This window comes from Triturus cristatus, chromosome 3_2, assembly GCF_964204655.1.
Source record: "Triturus cristatus chromosome 3_2, aTriCri1.1, whole genome shotgun sequence".
Classification (NCBI taxonomy): domain Eukaryota; kingdom Metazoa; phylum Chordata; class Amphibia; order Caudata; family Salamandridae; genus Triturus; species Triturus cristatus.
Genome location: NC_140584.1, coordinates 734,301,063 through 734,316,601, shown reverse-complemented (window position 1 = coordinate 734,316,601; position 15,539 = coordinate 734,301,063). Strand labels below are relative to the sequence as shown.

Genomic DNA, 15,539 nt, shown 5'->3' with positions numbered 1-15,539 from the left:
AGTTGTTAGCCCTGTAATCCCCTCTAGCAAAGTCCAGTAAAGGAGTACGCCGACTTTGCTGCCATTGAGGGGGAGGAGGACCTTGCGCTGCCACAATACTGGGACCTGCGAAAAGAGCCAAGGGGAGAAGATGTCTTGGAGCGCAAACATGGCCTTGGATATGTCTATCTTTTTAGATTTTCTCACACATCTGGTCAACCTGGAGTTCAAAGAGGTCCTCCCTTTCAAGAGCAGGTGCTGTTGCACGTCTGGTTTGAAGCCAGAGACATGCAACCAGGGATGGCGTCAGATAAGCATTCTTAAGTTGGGCACACCAAACAGTGGTATTAGATATCATTTTTACATCAGTGAATAGATCACAGCTTTGTTTTTGGTACTGGTCCAGGAGACGTTGGATAAGCTCCTAATTTTCATTTCACTAATGTCCCAAAGCAATGGGTGGCTGATTGAACCGTGACGCATTTGCCAGCCGCATCAACTTTTCTGCTCTTCATTTCCATGGGTGGAGCGTGACTGATGTCCTCAGAGTTAGCATGCTTGTGGGCTGTGTGGACTATCAGGCGGTTTGGGGAAAGCCACACTCTAATGTAAAGAGGATCTGAGGGGGAGATTTATACTTCTTGTCCACCCATGGAGTGACCATCCTGGATTTGGCTGGTTCCTTGAATGTTTCAGGAGAGGTCTTCGGCATACACTTAAGCATGGGTGAAGATTGGACAGAGTGCTGTGTGGAGGAGAGCATTTCCACTAGGAAATACTCATCCTCTTGGAAGTCAATGGCCCGATAAATGACCCTGTGATATTAGCTAGTGTCATTAGGGGGAACAGCTCTGCAGGATAGAGGCACTTGTCAGTGTCCCCAGGTAGATCAACATCATAATCTTCACAGGGCTCATCGTTGGGCTCGGTCAAAAGGACCTATAAAGTGTCAAAGGGATAGGATGGACTACCCTGGAATGATGAATGTAGGAAACCCCCAGGTGAGTCTGGCGAGGGGGTGACCTAGCGGAGGGGGAGAAAGTGGAGAAGGTGGAAAAGATGGCAGAGGAAAGGGTGGAGAAATGGCGGTTAAGGGGAAGGTGGAGGAGAACAGGGTCTAGTGGGAAGCGGGCTAGTGCCCCGATCCTGGTGCTTCTTGGCCTTGGCTGGTGGTCCAGACCTCAAGGCGAGAGCCTTCTTCTAAGGCCTTGTGGGGATCTAGCCAGTCTGTGGCTGAGTTAGGATCCACTTCTACTTGGCGCTGAGTTGCTGCAGCAGGCACTGTAAGATCAACTGCTCCTGGTCATGAGAGTCCATAGAGGGCAAAGCGTATTGCACCAGCCTCTAAAGAGCCACAGATGGTTTCTGCTTTGCCAGAAACTATTACATTTTCAGCATTGAGGTTGGATGCAAAGTATATTTTGGTGTCAGCACTGAGGGTGTACCCAACGTGGAAGGTATTCTCAGTCCCAGATGCCGTGTTTTGTGTCAGTGCAGACAATGACCCTTGAGCAGTGGCCAACCGGAAGCCTGGGGCTGGGCTGCTGGACTTAATGCCAAACACCCTCGAGGATGGTGCTTGGCCTGATGGAGTTGAGAAGATGGTGGATGAGTGATGATGGTACTCATGGTTGACGTCTTCTTCAGATGGACTTCTACAACCTGTGGTTCCTCTGTCTCCAACTCGGATTGTGAGCTGGTTTAGGGGCTGAAGAGGGCGGTCTGCTTGGCCGAGGCTCATGGTTATTTTTCCTCAAGTCACTGCGGTCTCTGAAGTGGTCGCGGGTATCATCTCATTGTCGGTGCTCTGAAGAGTGTAGAGTGAAATGATGTTCGTGTCAGTATCCAAAGGTCTTCTTGGAGCGGAAAGCAAGACAGGAGGCCTCATCGTGCTCTGCAGACAGACAGAAATTGCAACCCTGTTGTAGGGCTGTCCAGGGGTACTTCACTTTACATTGTGAGCAGTATTGGAAAGAGGTCCTTTCCATTACACTGACTGCATTCTCGAGGATCAAAGAGATTAGATAAAGTCCCTAAAAGGGGGGGGGGGTGCAAAGGGGCATCAAGAAGAATCCAGTTACTCAGGCAAAGAAGGTCATAGTGACCCTGAAGATAGTGCAGGCAACAGTATCTTTTTTCGAAAGGGTACAGACAAACCTATCGATGGTGAACACCTGGTGCTCCGTTCAAACACGTTCAAACCTGATAACAGAAAAAAACTCTGTCTTCTTTAAAGAAAAACAAGTTCCACATGCCTGAACCCAATACTAGATGGCAGGAGTATCCACGGCATGTTTTTCTACAGCTACACATGCCACACATATGTATTTTCTTCTTGACTGAATTGGGGGTGGAGGGGGGGGGGAGGAAATTAAAAACAAATTCTTTACTCACCATTCCTGTGACTTTGTAAGGAGCAAAAAAAGAGTAAACACTGACAACTACTGATTTTTACACTTTTTGAAACCATTGAGAAATAAACCCTCTAGAATTCATAACAAATAAAAAATGGAAACAGCAAAGTCTAAATATACATACGCATGATGTCAGTACAAAACGCTCTTTTGACATCCAATTTTTGCCATAGAGGCAGGTTGCAGAAAATAACAGATCTCTATTACTTGGTTAAAGTGAAAGGCAATAGATACCACCATAGGGCAGAACTTAGGTGTGGTTTAAAAAAAACTCTGTCCCTGTGGACTTGGATGAAGGGTTCCTGCACAGTGACTGCTTGCAGTTCACTAATGCACCAAAGAGAGGTAATAGCCACCAGGAAGGCCACTTTTCAGAATAGGAATTAAAGGAGGCATCAATGCAGTGGTTCAAAGGGTGGTCCCACAGGAGTGAAGAGGGCTACCTTTAGATTACACATGGAGCAGGGGCACTCTAAGGGGTATCATTAACTTTAGACCATCCTTGAAGGCCTTAACTATCAGAATTTTAAAGAGAGACCAGTGTTCTCTTTTCTGCCTGCAGTTTTCAACTGTACATTAGGCTTTAACGGGTCAAAGTTTTTCAAAATGCAGTGGTGGTGAACAAACCTTTTCTATTTCACCACATAAAATGCACCAAGTTGTAGGCCCTTGGGCTTCCTTTAGAATGGGCATAAATTGGTAGGAAATATTGAGGTGCTGAATTCTAGACCCTCAGGTGTCAAATCCCAAGGTTCAGCTGACCAGTATCAGGATGCCTCACTCAATTTGCCTCTGAATGAGAAGTTCCAGCCTGAACAGAAATTTCTCATTAAGCTGATTGACATCTCCAAGAGATTGGAGTACAAGGGTTGTCAGAAATAAGTTGGTGGTACCAGAATGAAGGTTAATGATGCTTGCCTGAGTTGGGCTCTCTCTGTATGTATGAACTGAGAGAAGGGGAAATGTGTTAACAAATATATCTGACAAGATAATTAATAGTGCTTTGCCCATGGAGTGTGGGTACCTGTAGGCGAAGTTTGGGCTTTTGCGTTTTCTGAGGTAGTGAGCACGTTACCTTACCTGCCTCAAAGTTGGAAGAACCTGTGAAAGACCTGGGGTGGAGTTCCTCTTGTGGATTTGTTGATGAATCTTGCCGAGCAGGGCCCGTATTACCATAAGGGCGCACTTTCTCTGTTTGTATCACAGGACACCTTAAAACAGGTGCAAACAGTGAAAGTACTTCCTATTATGGTGTATGCAGACCTGGGGTCAACGCATTCAAGTGAAATACGAAGCAGGTGCTTCAAATCCACTCTGTTTTACAGTGGGCAACCCGCCCAAACATTCAAGAGGAATTAAAGATCTCTTTTGCAGTCAGGTGAAGTGAGTGACTGCACCAGGCTGCAATGGGATGTCTGGGGGTCCATGGGACCTCTTTCTCTGCTCCACAGGGTTGCCTTTAAGAGAGGCACTGAAATTACACCAGCTTTTTGTGACACACTTTCAATGTGCCTCTAAAGGCATGCTTGCCTCTGCGCCCTCGCCCATAATACGGTGTGGGTGCATGCGGCCACACCCCCATACTTTCCCCAGACATATTTCGAATAGCAGCAAGAGTAATTTTAAAAGGGTGTCATTTCCATCACCTCTGCATTGTGACAAAAGAAGGTGATCTCACCAAATTAGTTTTCAGTTTCATATTATGTTAGAAATCCTTTCTATATTCGAACCCTTTCTGTTTGGGTCTCATAGCTGGGCATTTGCCTTCGATTGTACTTTTACGGGACAGTTATGAAGCCGACTTCCATTTTGGCTTGAAACTCACACTGGTATTTGGCTAAAGCTGGTGAACGTGCACAAGACAGGAAGCCAGAATTATCATTTTTGATACCGGATCGCCAGAACAGACAAATCCACCCACGTCCAGGCACCTGGAGGGCCCGGACCTCACCAATCCTGAGCATGGGTGTTCTCTGAACTCGTGTATACCCAGAACAGAAGTTCTTTTTTCCAGCGAGACAGTGATGATGCTCTTAACCGTGGTAAGCTCTAATGGAGGTACAGTATAGCAACGACCACGATATTAGGGCGCATATAAACAGTCCGCTATATTGGCATTTTTCAGACAATCCGTGGTCACAATCCCAGCTCACACCGGGGGAAAAAAACCTCAGGATAGGAACACAGTTCAGCTATGTGAACAGCCTGGCCCTACAAGTGCAGTGGCAGAACAACGGAGGCTCAAGAGTTATTGGCACGTGTTTTACTTGTTGTGGGCGCTGTGCCAAGGGCATCTACTGTGGTGGACAGAACTCTGCCGAAAAGCATTTGTGAACTAGAAACTGTTTAACCAATAACATTAATAAAGTGGCATTCTCTTCAATGTTTTCAAATCTTTTTTGTGATTACATTGTACTTTTCTTTATCCATCAACCTTTGTAACGTCTTCTCAGGAGCCACCATGGAGTTTATAAGTGGATGAGGCATTACTTTACTATACATTCTTTTCTTGCGAGTCAAATGTCTGTGAACATTCAATCAAAAAATATGCAAAATTATTATTTTGCTAAATGAAAAAGCATCTTTTAAAAAGCCATTGATTTTGGGAAACATTCAAGTAATCGTCACTAAGCACCAGGTCCAACAGCACCCTAAAGATGACATCCTAAGGCAGCAATTACTAATGTCAACAAAGGGTGCCTACGACATATCGTACCTCTCTGACGGTAATTGGCCAATATAATGTTTGCCCATCCATCACTATATCACAAGATTCCTACTTATCAGTTAGTGGGTCATTTTAAACTGCCATTGGCCACTAGGTCCTGGAATTCATTCCTAACACTTAATGGCCAATTAACATCTGCCATCAGTCATTGGGAAACGGGGTTCCATCCCACCCATTACGGGGTCACTGAATCCTTGGGCATCCTTTATTAGGGAACGAAATACATGGTGCTGTTTCTCCTTTTCTCCGTCTCTCTTTTCTTCTCTCAGCCTATCTTGCAAGCAAGAGGACTGGTTTGGGGAGGCTTCCAATTCAAGTACCTCTCTGCGCAGTTCTGTAGACACAGGCTTTGTGTAGCGTGATGCTTTTCACAGCGGGGTAGCCTCCAGCATAGAGCACCCACAACGGAGGCACAAAGTGGTGTGGATTTGCTGTACCTGGCTATGAACAGCCACAAACACAGTGATGAGGAAAGAGTCAAAAGGGTGGTTTTATCGAAAAGACCCTCTCACTCTGAACAACAGACACCAGCCACCTTTACAAACACCATCTCCCAAAGTGGTAGTGCTACATGAAAGACGTAATCAAATTCCTACAGGAACCTTGCTTTCTTTGTCCCCACTTTTCGTGTCTAGGTCTCCTCCTTCCTGCATCCCGATATACTCCCACTGTCTGAGAAAACAACATCACCCTAACTTGTGCACCATAACAGGCCCTGCCAGTTCAAAATAGAACGCAAAAGGTCTCCATCACTCAGTTTCGCTTATACATATAATAAGATAGCCACATACACACTCACAGCGTACACTTGGATGGGATTCGGTGACCAAACGGTATAAATCTGACTATGCTTGACAAGACACTCTCAACCAGTGGCAAATAACTACTTAAGTGAATGAATGAAATACCTTTAATTACAGAATATTAAAAACAAATTGAGGGAAGATCTTTAAATGAGACCTTTTTGATTTCAGCCCAACTCCACTTGTACAGTGTACAGACCTTGTACCAAGGTTGGAATACTCCAGACTGTTTAAAAAGGCTGACCTGGACTTGATAAACAATAGGTTAGGCCTGTTTAAATGTTGTGTACAGTCAGAACCACATGTTTAAGCTTTCTGCCCTGGATATGGAGCACTATGTAGGATGTGGCTTCTTTCTGCAGCTTCCACTCTCCGAATGCTTGCTATCTCAGGAAGCCTTCCACCACTATGCTCCTAAAAATCTGCATGAAAAAATTTACCTTGACATTCTTTCTTTCTTCAGAGTGACCCTCTTCTTACCTTCCTTGCTCTGCATACCTTCTATTTCGGAGTATGGCCTCCTAATAGCCTCATGCCTGCCTGCCTGCCTCAATCCTTCTTATTGTAACTATGCAATTGGCTGATAGCTCTTTTCAGAGATTACACCTCTCTTCTTTAAAACCCTATCCCTGTAATCTAACATTACCTAATCTCCACCAGCCTATCTATCTCACCAACCATTCACCTGAAGCCACATAGTCCCAACTAATGAGCATACCTACCTGATATTAATACAATCACAAAGTAACTGGAGTAAATGCAGGCAATCGTTTCTTGAGAGCACATGAATAATTGCAATAACCAACAATAAGTACTAGATTGACTACTAACCCTGGGTTCTGGTACTCACCGTAAACGTGTTTCAACTCCTCATCAGGAGTAGCAAGGACTAAATAATGCAATTACAAATACAATAAACTTGCTGTTGTATGTGAACACCAAAAGTCTAACTTTACCTATGTAAATTAGGCCCCAAAGAGTTCTCCGTCCCAACTGTGGAGTCCCTGCAGTTGCAAACTTTCTTATTAACTCCTTGTTTGTGTATACCAAAAAAACAGTAAACTTATAGTTCAAGTTCAAAAACTTTGTTCGGAAACAGTCATATCCATAAAAGCACAACATACATAACAGTTTTAAGATACACAAATAGGAAATCACAATAAAATCCATTAGTAATATACATAAATACACATAGTGAAAATACGTCAGGTTTGTACAAAAACTCATGTATAGATAGTATAAGATCTCAGGGATTAGACATCATCTGGCGTGCACGCACGGCAATTCTCAAAAAAGTGCCAGTACAGAAGACCAGCTCTCCATTAGCCAGGGTAAGTAACCTCAAATAAGCTTTTTCCAGATTAATGGGCGTGAATTTTTAAAAGAACGGAGTTAAAAGCCACTTGGTATACTTTAAGGGAAATGCTACTTACCAGTATGCATCTGTTCTTGGCATGTAGAGCTGCAGATCTACACACTATGCATAGATCGCCATTTGGTGTTGGGCCCGGATGTTTGCACTTTTTTTGTCCTGGAAAGTCTTTGGAAGTCACGAGATAGGTGACTCCTCCTTAGGATCATAGTGCGCATGGGCATCGGCTCCATCCTCAGATTGTTTATTGCCAGCAGGGAAGTGATGGAGCTTTGTAAGAAACAGGAAGATGCCCTTGTATGCTGTATCTAAATAAGATAATACTGGAACAGATAAAGGAAGCCGGGGAGGCGGGTGGGTGTGTGTAGATCTGCAGCTCTACATGCCAAGAACAGATGCATACTGGTAAGTAGCATTTCCCGTTTGAGGCATATGAGCTGCAGATTACACACTATGCATAGATTGTATAGCAGTCCCCCTCCTTAGCGACGGCCACCAGTATCTGCTGCAGTAGTCTGAAATAGTGTTTTGAGTACAGCTTGGCCCACACTAGCTTGTTTTTTTGATTGTACATCTACACAATAGTGTTTTGTGAACGTGTGCGGTGTAGACCATGTAACTGCTCTGCAGAGGTAATCTAAGGAAATGTTCCCTAAAAATGCCATAGAAGCCCCTATTTTTCTTGTAGAGTGGGCTCTAGGAGGAACAGTTAAAGTACGTTTTGCTTTGTGGTAGCAAATTTGTACGAATTTAACAATCCATCTGGCTATCCCAGACTTTGATATGGGATTGCCTTTGTGTGGTGGTGAGAAAGAAACAAAAAGTTGTTTAGTCTTTCGAAAAAGTTGTGTTCTCTCAATGTAATAAAGCAATGCTCTTTTAACATCTAAAGTATGTAGAACTATTTCTGCGACTGTGTGTGGTTGAGGTGAAAGGGAGAAATGACTTTAGGGAGAAATTTAGGATTAGTTCGGAGAACAACCTTATTGTGATGGATTTGTAAAAGGGTTTCTGAATAGTTAGTGCCTGTAGCTCACTAACTCTTCTTAGAGAAGTAATGGCCACTAGGAAAGCAACCTTCCATGTTAAGAACTGTAGCTCACATTTATGTAGAGGTTCAAAGGGAGGCCCCATTAGTCTTGTGAGAACGATGTTTAAATTCCACACAGGTGAGGGTGGAACTCTGGGAGGAATTATCCTTTTGAGTCCTTCCATAAAGGCTTTGATGGCAGGTACCCTGAATAGTGATAAATGTGGTCTATTTTGTAGATATTATATGCTGCTATGGCAGCAAGGTGTAGCCTAATAGACGTATAGGCGAAGTTGCACCTTTGTAGGTGTAGTGGGTAGCCTATGATGTGTTGGATAGACACATCTAGGGGATTGATGTTATTGTTATGACTATATATCACAAATCGTTTCCATTTGGCTGCGTAGCAGGCTCTAGTGGTAGGGCGTCTAGCTTCCTTAATAACGTTCATACATTCAGGAGGAAGGTTAAGGTAACCGAATTCTAAGATTTCAGGAGCCAGATCGCAAGGTTGAGCTGAGCTGGGTCCGGGTGTCTGATCTCCCCACGGTTCTGGGTTAAGAGGCGTGGTGAGGGGTGTAATCTTTGGTGCGGAACTACGGACAGTTCTAGTAATGTGGTGTACCACGGTTGTCTGGCCCCAAGTTGGAGCAACTAGAATGAGAGTCAGTGAGTGTTGCCGTAGTTTGCGCACCACCAGTGGTATGAGTGGGAGAGGCGGAAAGGCGTACGCAAATCTGCCTGACCAGTTCATCCATATCGCATTGCCTTTGGCCAATAGGTGTGGGTATCTGGCGGCGAAGCGTCGGCATTTGGCGTTTTCGTGGGTGGCGAAGAGGTCTATGTGTGGTTGCCCCTACATTTGAAAGAATGGTTGAAGAACTTGTGGATGAAGTTCCCACTCGTGGATCTGTTGCGTTTGACGACTTAACAGATCGGCTATGGTGTTTTGGACTCCTGGGACATGTTGGGCTAGGAGAAAAATGTTCTGAGGTATAGCCCATCTCCATATGTTCTGTGCTAGCTAAGAGAGCTGCAGAGAGTGTGTCCCGCCTTGTTTCTGTATGTAGTACATGGCTGTCATGTTGTCCGTGCGGACTAGGACAGTCTTTCCTGATATTTGTTTTTGGAATGCTTTTAAGGCTAGGAATATGGCCAGTAATTCCAGGTGATTGATGTGGAATAACTTTTGTTGAGGTGTCCACCTGCCCTGCATGGTGTGATGTAGTAGGTGAGCTCCCCAGCCGGAGAGCGATGCGTCCACTGTCATGACAATTTTAGGAACTGGCTCTAGGAACGGTCACCCTTTGGAAAGGTTTTTGGTGTTCCACCACTGCAGAGAGCGATGAGTGCGACCGTGTACCAACACCAGATCTGTTAGCTGTCCTTGAGCCTGGTTCCATTGGCGTGCTAAGCACTCTTGTATGGGACGCATCTGGAGTCTTGCGTGAGGCACAATGAATATGCAAGAGGCCATGATCCTTATGAGCTGCATGAACATTCAAGCTGGAAGAGAGTGATGCGGCTGAAATTTAATGAGAGCGAGAATGCTTGCTATCCTGGCTGGAGTGGGATAGGCTAGCGCTTTTGAGGCGTTTATTGTGGCGCCGAGGTACTGTTGCGTGTGAGAGGGTTGCAGATGAGACTTGGTGTGGTTTATTGGGAACCCCATGTCGTGGAGTAATTGGATAGTCGCATGAGTGTGATGAACACACCGGTTGTACGAGCGGGCTTTTATGAGCCAGTCGTCGAGGTATGGGAAGACGTGAATGTGTTGTCTTCTTAGATGGGCTGCGACTACCGCTAGGCGTTTTGTGAATACCCTTGGTGCGGTTGTGACTCCGAAAGGGAGTATTTTGAATTGATAGTGCTGCCCATCCACTACAAACCTGAGATATTTTCTGTGAGCTGCGTGAATGGGAATATGGAAATAGGCGTCCTTGAGATCTAAGGTAGCCAGGAAGTTTCCCTGTGAAAGCAGAGGGAGGACTTGCTGAAGTGTGACCATGTGGAAATGGTCTGATTGTATGTATAGATTTAGTGGCCTGAGGTCTAGAATAGGTCTCAGGGAGCCGTCTTTCTTTGGTATGAGAAAATACAGGGAGTAAACTCCCGTGTTTTGTTGATGCAGGGGAACAAGTTCTAATGCACTTTTTTGTAATAAGGAAATTACCTCGTGTTTCAGGAGTGTCAAATGTTCTGTTGATGTTGGACGCTGTTTGGGTGGAATGTTTGGGGGTAGAGGAAAGTTTGAGACAGTAACCTGATTGCACTATTTGTCGCACCCACCTGTCTGTAGTGGTGTTGATCCAGACAGGAAGGAACTGTTGTAGTCTTCCCCCGACCGGAGTGGAGTGATCTGGGGGAAGCAGAGGGAAGTCATTGGGCAGGGGTGGAGGCAGAGTGGGTGTTGTTAGTCTTGCCTCTGCCGTTGTTATTGTTGCCTCTGTATCCTCCTCTCTGATAACCTCTGGTGAAGGTGGATTGGGTGGGAGCCTTGTAAGAGGTGGATTGGTTATCAGACGAGAAGCCCCTGGAGTTGCCCTTGTAAGATGAGCGACGAAAAGAACGTCTGGGAGCTTGCGACTGCAAGGCTCCCATTGATTTGGCTGTGTCTGTGTCCTTTTTCATCTTTTAAAAGGGATGCATCAACATTAGGGCCAAAAAGGTGTTGTTGGTCGCATGACTGATTGAGGATAGAGCTTTGCACCTCAGGTTTAAAAATGGAAATGCGTAGCCACGCGTGCCTGCGGAGAAGGACACTTGTGTTTACTGCTCTGGAAGCTGTATCTGCCACACCGAGAGCGCACCGGATGGAGGTGTTGGTGATAATTTTACCCTCCTGTACGAGGTCGTTGGCCTTATTTTTGGATCTGTCCAGGAGGTGTTGTAGTAGGGACTCCAACTCATCATAGTGAGCCCTATTGTATCTGGCTAACAGGGCATGAGTGTTTGCGATGCACCAAATGTTAGCTGCCTGTGACGCTGTTCTTTTGCCAGAGGCGTCCAGGAGTTTAGACTCTTTGTCGGGCGGAGCTGCATCACCTGATGTTGGCGAGTTAGCCCTCTTTCTAGCTTTTAAGACCACTGTAGAGTCTAATGGAACAGGGCCCTTAATGAAAGCTGGGTCGGTAGGGGCAGCTTTGTATTTTTTCTCAATTCTAGGATTGATCACTCTAGCCCTAACAGGGTCCTTAAATACCTCTGTAGCGTGTTTAATAACCCCTTTGAGCATGGGTGGATGTGGACCTTTGGGTGGTGTCAAAAGTGTCCATTAAAAAATCCTCGTCGACCGGTTCTGTACGTAGGTCGACCCCGTGGTACTGGGCAGCTCGGTGTACCTGCTGATTAAAACCCATGGAGTCTTCTGGTGGGGAAGGCCTAGAGGGGTAGATGTCATCTTGCGGGACATTAGGCGTATTATAGTCATCCCAGGGGTCAGGAGAAGTTGGTGGACTGGAGTCCCCTACTGGCAGGTCATCAGCACCGTCCCCTGTATCATCATGTTTGTCGTCATCGTCTACTGGTGTAGGGGATGGCATAGGAGAACGAGGTGGTGGGGGAGGTGGAGGAGGAGGTGGAGGTGGAGAAGGGACTTTAAGAGGTGATGTGGCTATGTCCCTCTTTTTAGGTGGTGGAGTTGGTGTAGGCATGTCCAGTGGTCTTTTCCTGGAACTCAGAGTCGATTGACCAGTTTTAGGGCCTTTGGTTAAGAGTTTTTTGTTGAGGGTCTGGTCGAAAAAGCTCTTCTGAAAAAGGTTGGGTGTTCGGTGTCGACTGTGTCGATATGGAGGGCTTTTTAGGCGCCGGTTCCGGAGCGGTTTTGGACTTTAAGCCGTGTGGTTTACCTGTCTCTGTGTGCTTTTTCAATGTCAATGGTTTTTTTGGCTCCGAAGAGTGTGAGTCCGAACTTTTGGGGAATGGATTCTTCGTCGGCTCCGAGTGTTTTTTCGGTGCCGGAGAGTCACTGCTTGGTGTCTTCGGTGCCGAGGGCTTCGGGGTGGAAGTAGCGGTCGGCCCGGCGAATTTTACAGTACCTGCCATAAGACGAAAGAGAAGACTCGTCTCCCAAAGACTCATAGGCAGGGTATGATAGCTGGCCAGGGGATGCACAGTCTGTTCGATGGTCATATAACTAAGGACAAAGGATTTCTTAGATTCCCTTTCAATCCTTTTTGTGCTGTAAAGTGAATAAAGTGTGTTCCAAAGGACATTTTTATACAGGGTCTCAGCTGTACTAGGATTTAAAAAAAGACTTCCTTTGTTAACACTACATAAGCTTCGGTACACTCCTGACAGCCATGGGATAGCCTTCCCTTTCTCACACCCAATACAGTCACCTATGATCTCTCTTGTTAGAGATGCAGCCGGGTTTTTCCATAGGGATAGCCAGAAAAGGGCAGGGCGAGCCCTGATAAAATCCTCTATGATATTTAAATTAAGTTCCTTCCGGCAAATGTATTGAGCTGTGGAAATTGGTATGCCTAATAGCTTCCTGCAGAATCTATTCTCTTCTTGTTGGATACAGTGGCTCTTGGCAATATCTAAGACCTCAACGCCATACGTGGTTGTTGGTACACACTGTGATTTAAAAAAAAAAAATTAAATGGCTAAAATAGCACCTGTTCTCTTTGGGCATGGGAGACTGAGAATCGAGTTAGTGGCCTTTAAGAACTTGCCCATGGAGTGAACCATATGTTCAGCCAGGAGCCGTTTGCAGCAAAGACCAACCAAAGGTAGGGCAAAGTACTACTGCTTATCAGTTTCTGGTCTCCCACAGTAAACTTATACAAACGTTTACGTTTTCCTTTGTGAATCAGTCCTTTGATGTCTCTTCTAGATATCTATTGTTAAAATTCACCTCTAGTAAGGGCAGATAGGTCTGGTGTGTCAGGTCCATGTGTTGGACTTGGCCCTTTTTGCATGGTCATCCCTGAACCTTTTGCCTTCCTACTGTATTTTCTCTGACCTGTTTTTGTTGGTTTTATGACTTTGAACACTTTACCACTGCTGATCAGTGCTAAAGTGCATATGCTCTCCCTATGTTAAATTGATGTATTGATTAGTGACTCCATGATTGGGTTATTTGATTTACTTGTCAGACCCTAGTACAGTGCACCATGTGTGCCCAGGGCTTGTAAATCAAATGCTGCTGGTGGGCTTGCAGCACTGGTTGTGCCACCCACAGAAGCAACTTGTAAAGTGTGTCTCAGGTCTGCCATTGCAGAGCCTATGTGCAGTCTGGTACTGCCATGCTGAAAGACCAAGTGCACCCACTTGCCAGTCCCTAAACCTTCCCTTATCTTCATATCAGACACCCCTATGGTAGGCCCAAGGGCAGGGTGCATTGTAAGTGTAAGGTAGGACATGCCCTGGTGTGTGTGGCATGTCCTAATAGTGAATTACAGCCATTTTCGTTTTTCACTATTGCAAGGCTACCTGTTCCCCATAGGCCAGAATGGGCAGTTTGATTATTACATCTTATAATCCTAACTGACTCAGGGAACATGGTAGAAATTCGAATTTCGTATGCCTGAACTCAGAATGATAAAATACATATTTTAGTAAAGTTGTTTTTAACATTCTGTGTTTAAAAATACCGCTTTTAGAAAGTAGATATTTTCTTGCTTAACTGTCCTAGCCTGCCTCAGCTAGGTTGTGTATTGTGTGTCTGGTTCTGTGAGTGACAGGGGCTGGGGATTCCAGGGGAGAGGGTGAGTCAGCACAGGGCTGAATAGGAAGATCTGCATGTAGATGGGTGGGAGGAGTTGCACCTGGGACCTGAATAGGGCTGTGCCTTCCCTTCACAATGCTGGCTCCACCTCCTGTGGTGTGTCTGATGTCTCTGCCCTCCACTCTGAAAGGAAAGAAGGAGTCAGGTAAACAAAGTGCTCCAGGACTGATCAGAGCTGGTTTGGACTAGGCAAGGGACTCTCAGTCTTCAGAGAACAAAGAGAAAAGTAGTATAAATATGGGGACCCAAACCCCAAGATTTTAGATCACTACTGGAACAAGAAGAGACCTCTTCCAAGGAGATGAACCAAAGGAAGCTGTAGGAGTTGGACGGCCACCCTGCCAGTGTGCTGTGTTGTTGGGTTGGCCTGCAGTGGTGTCTTCATTGACAAGGAGAGGAGAAGGAACTTTTACAGAACTTTCATCATCTTGCAGAATATTTCTCCAAGGGCTTGAACATGTGCTTGCCTCCTGCTGAAGTCTCAGGGACAACAAACTTCACCACCAGCTCCCCTCTGAATTTCCTTGCTGGGAATTCTATCTGCAGAAGCCTGCGTGTCGCTGGGAGCGCGACGCAACAAGAAGAAGCGTGTCGCCGCCGCAGCTGTAGTCATCGCATCGCCGGAGAAGCGTGCCGTCGCCGCATCTCCTAGAAGCGTGCCTTCATCATAGCTGTCTGTCGCATCACCGGAGAAGCGCGTCGCAACTGTAAATGTTGTTTATTTTGAGTTACGCATACAGGTACTTTGGAGAACTGTCTGGCATTTACCAACAACTTGAACTAAGCTAATTCTACCATCTTTAAGTCAATTTTGAGTACAGTATTGTGGATTTTTGTAGTTTGTGGTCTTGTGTTATGCCTATATAAAGAATACTTATTTTTATAAAACCTGTGTGGTGTCCATCTGTAGTGGTTTCACTGTATTACTGTATGTGTTCACAAATGCTTAACACATTGCCTCTGAGATAAGCCTGTCTGCTCGTGCCAAGCTACCAAGGGGGTGAGCAGGGGTTATCCAGTAGTGTAATCCCCTTTCCCTGACTTAGAAGCAAGGCTCCCTATTTGGTCAAAGGTACCTACCTCTGCCAACTAGAGACCCCCAGTTCTAACACCATGCATTTTGAAAAATCAGGAGAATAGGTATAAATAAAGCAATGGGTTATAGTGCAGTCATGCAGCCTGTAATGTTTATGAAGAAGAACATTCAAAACTGAGTGGAACAAAACAATATAAATGGCTATAGAATGAACATTAAATAAGTAGTCCGAGAGACACAGATACTAAAACCTACTGTAAGTGAAAAACACATTATTAATTAGAGTACAGTTTCCAAATCCTTCTGAACTTCGAATAAAGGAGCCCTGCACATGGAGTGCTCTAAGCGACATCTGCAAAGTAATTCAATACATTTCGAATAGTTGGGGGTAAATACAGTCTAAGTTAAGACTAATGTGACACATTTCACTTATTTGGTTTGCC

The 15,539-nt window shown here is 45.3% G+C and overlaps 1 protein-coding gene across 5 annotated transcripts in view; it reads right to left on the bottom strand.

The window, feature by feature from the left end:
- The window catches only part of STAT1 (signal transducer and activator of transcription 1), a 543,237-nt gene that overhangs the window by 395,586 nt on the left and 132,112 nt on the right, over window positions 1–15,539 (bottom strand). The window lies entirely within an intron of this gene.